Below are 4,447 nucleotides of genomic sequence, written 5' to 3' on the forward strand. Positions count from 1 at the left end.
AGACGATCCTTGAATTAACCCATGCAGGGGTGGTTCTTGTTCAGTGGCTGGACAGGAAGATGTTCCTGAAAGTATAAAATTGTAAGTCTAAGTTAAGAAAATTAAAATAAAGAGAATAAATTAAGTTCCAAACAAAAGTAGCAAAATAAACAAAAAGAAAAGTTTTAAAAAATAGTTTAAAATTAAATCTAAAGAAATAAAAAAAAAGGTAGGGTAAGTAAACAAAAGATGCTAACGATGTTTCAAAAGTAGTATTATAAAATAAATAAAAACTAACAAAGAATTTAATGAATGGTATTTAACAAAGAAAATAATAAATGCCTACCATTACTCAAAGTGTCCTTATAAAGACGATCCTTGAATTAACCCATGCAGGGGTGGTTCTTGTTCAGTGGCTGGACAGGAAGATGTTCCTGAAAGTATAAAATTGTAAGTCTAAGTTAAGAAAATTAAAATAAAGAGAATAAATTAAGTTCCAAACAAAAGTAGCAAAATAAACAAAAAGAAAAGTTTTAAAAAATAGTTTAAAATTAAATCTAAAGAAATAAAAAAAAAGGTAGGGTAAGTAAACAAAAGATGCTAACGATGTTTCAAAAGTAGTATTATAAAATAAATAAAAACTAACAAAGAATTTAATGAATGGTATTTCACAAAGAAAATAATAAATGCCTACCATTACTCAAAGTATCCTTATAAAGACGATCCTTGACTTGGCCCAATGCAGAGGTGGTTCTTGTTCAGTGGCTCGACAGGAAGATGTTCCTGAATGTAAAAAATTGTAAGTCTAAGTCAAGAAAATTAAAATAAAGAAAATAAATTAAGTTCCAAAGAAAAGCAGCAAAATAAACAAAAAGAAAAGTTTTAAAAAGGTGTTTACAACTAAATCTATAGAACTAAAGAGAAACAAGGCAAGATAAGTTAATAAAAGAAGTTAATGAACTTATGAATGTAGTGCTAAAATAAATAAAAACTAAGGAACGATTTTAATGAATGCTATTAAACAAAGAAAGTAATAAATGCCTACCATTCCTCAAAGTATCCTTATAACGACGATCCTTGAAATGGCCCATTGCAGCGGTGGTTCTTGTTCTATAGGTGGACTGGAAGATGTATCTGAAAACGTAAAAGATTTAACAAAATTCTTCAGCACAAGAATCTAAAAATAAGTGTAAGTCAAGAATGTTAAAATAAAATAAAAAAATTAAACAGGTTCTCAAGTAATGCTTAAACAAATAAAAAGAAAAACAGCTTTATAAAATAGTTCCAAATTAAATACAAAGGAAACAAGGGGTGGTATGTAAATAAATATTAATGAAGTGTAAAAGAAGTTAACGAAGTTATGAAATTATAAAGTATGTAAATTTGAAAAAATAAAGGTGTTTTATAAAAAAAAACTGTCTAACAAAAAAAAAATTAATATCTACCATTTCCCGAAGTGTCTCTGTAAAGACGATGCTCTAATTGGTCCACTGGAGGGGTGGCTCTTATTTGGTGATTGGATTGGATCATGTACCTGAAAGAATAGATTTGAAGTTCTCAATACAAAGAAAAAATATTAAAAAAGATAGATGTGAAAACAAACCCTTAAACTAGGGCAACAAAAATTTGTAAAAACGATACAATGTTAATAAAATGGAAGATTTATCTTCAAATTCTAAAGCAAAAGAAACAATCAACAGCAAATGTTTTGATAATATATTCTTAACAACAAAAAATGCTTCAAAATATTTAAAACAAATTAAAAATAAGCTAGAACCACCTCGATAATGGTATAGCTTTCAAACCATCAATGAGCTTTTAACTTTCGTTTTTTAGTTATAAAATTAGCCCCCACAAATCATTAAATAGACAAACTAAGACATTCCCTTCGTAAAAAGAGTTTAAAAAGATTTAATTTACACAAAGATAACGCATTTATTTTCAAATTACATTTAGAATGGCTACTTATACTAAAACAAGCCAAAATGTCTTGTTCTGTCGGTCGATCGTTCAAGCACACGACTGTTAAAGAGAGAAAGTATTAGGAGTACGAAAGACAGAAGGTTACGCTCGAATAAAAGTAAGAAAATATATTCTTAACAACAAAAGAATACATTAAAATATCAAAAAACATTAAAAATTAGCTACAATCACCTCGATGAGGGTATAGCTTTCAAACCATGAAAAAGCTTTTAACTTTGGTTAGATAGTTTCCGAAATTACCCCTACAAATCATTAAATAGACAAACTAAGACACACCCTTCGTAATAAAAGTTTAAAAAGATTTAATTTACACAAAGATAACGCATTCATTTTCGAAATACATTTTTAATGACTATTTATACCAAAAAGAGCCAAAATGACTAGTTTTCTCGGTCGATCGTTCAAGCACACGATTGTTAAAGAGAGAAAGTATTCGGAGTATGAAAGACAGAAAGTTACGCTCGAATTAAAGCCAAAAAATATATTCTTAACAACAAAAAATGCTTTAAAATATTTAAAACAAATTAAAAATAAGCTACAACCACCTCGATAATGGTATAGCTTTCAAACCAAGAAAGAGCGTTTAACTTTGATTCGTTAGTTTCCGAAATTAGCCCCCACAAATCATTAAATAGACAAACTAAGACATTCCCTTTGTAATACAAGTTTAAAAAGGTTTAATTTCCACAAAAATAACGCATTACTTTTTAAAATACATTTTTAATTGTTATTTATACTTATTTATACTAAAAGGAGCCAAAATATCTTGTTCTGTCGGTCGAACGTTCAAGCACACAACTGTTAAAGAGAGAAAGTATTCGGAGTACGAAAGACAGAAAGTTACGCTCGAACTAAAGTCAAAAAATATATTCCTAACAACAAAAAATGCTTTAAAATATTTAAAAAACATTAAAAATTAGCTACAACCACCTCAATAATGATATACATTTCAAACAATGGAAGAGCTATTAACTTTGGTTCGTTAGTTTCCGAAATTAGTCCCCACATATCAACAAATAGACAAAGTTTGAAAAGTTTAAATTATACAAACTTCTAAAACGTGCAAAATATCTTCCTCTTTCGGACTATTGTTCAAAGTGAGGAAGTATTCGGAGAATAAAAGATAAAAAGCTATTCCTAATAGTAAACCACTTTGTTATATTAAAAAAATATTAAAAATTGACTGCAATCACCTCTATAATGGTATAGCTTTCAAAAAATAAAAAAGGTTTAAAATTTATAAATATTGAAAATACATTATTCCTTATTCTCTTTTCAATTTTACTTTGTAAAAACGAAATGTTGGTGCTTGTTTTTCTAATAAAAAAAACTTTTTACCTATAATCGGCTTTGGGAGTCTACACTTGTATTGAAAATATGGTATAATAAAAATTAATGAAACAATTTGGTTCATTTCATTTAATTATGCAGTTAATCAAAAATTTAGTAGATATAAAAATTTTACTGCGAAAAAGTGCAAAAAACCCGCATTTAACATTCCTCCAGCTACCAGTTAAACGCCGACATCCGCCTCTCAGCTCCACCACGAACTCTTCGTGATGAAGGATACCTGAGAAGTCGAAGTCGACGATTAACCGATAACTGGAACAGTGGTAAATACAGGGGTAATACACCGCCGGACTTACAGTCGCCCGTTTGGCCTATTCCACCTAATAACGCTTTGCTATAGGTACCCTCACTCAGCGTCTAGGCAGTCAACCTACGATCTGCGACCGTATTACCGCTTGAGTGACTAATAAGCTTGCCTTATATATCGTTCAACCGCGAAAAATAGTGGTGAACTGTTACGCTTCTATTACTTTTTTAACCCTATAAAATAAAAATATGAATATCGTTCTAAACAAAATACACTATGATTATACATTTGAAGAGATTCGTAGAAGGATTTTTTAGTTACGCTATTCGAATAGCTTCAGTGTACATATTTTATATAAACTGAATTAATATACCTAAAACTGTCTACTTGAACTACCTGAACATTAGTAGAATTACTTGAAAAATGTTTCTAATCAAGAAAAAATATTAAAACTACCCTATTCGTCAAAATTGTGAAAACATACGAAATTTCAAAAACTCACCGGAAAGTAATTTTTATTCCCCATTATGCACTTATTCATGATAAAAAGAAAATTGCATTGATTTTATCCATGGGTAACACTTTTTCACTTGATAGCAGTAGGTTTTCTCTTTATCAGCAACACTTATTTAAGACGAATGAATTGTTTATAAAACCTTAAGAAAACCACATGTTGTTTACTAATTTCAGTCTTTGTATTTATTTTGCTGTCCGAACCGGCAAAAATTTATATTTTTTGGAAAACTATTCACGTAAACATAACAACCGCTATCATTGAACTAACGTGGAATTTTCCAACTTTATTACGTGTTGGGCCACGGTCGGCAGGAACAAGACAACAAGACTGCTAGCGCCTCTAGAGCCTGAGTACGGAGAGTATTCGAACTA

This window comes from Agrilus planipennis, unplaced genomic scaffold (assembly GCF_000699045.2).
Source record: "Agrilus planipennis isolate EAB-ADULT unplaced genomic scaffold, Apla_2.0 scaffold68, whole genome shotgun sequence".
Classification (NCBI taxonomy): Eukaryota; Metazoa; Arthropoda; class Insecta; order Coleoptera; family Buprestidae; genus Agrilus; species Agrilus planipennis.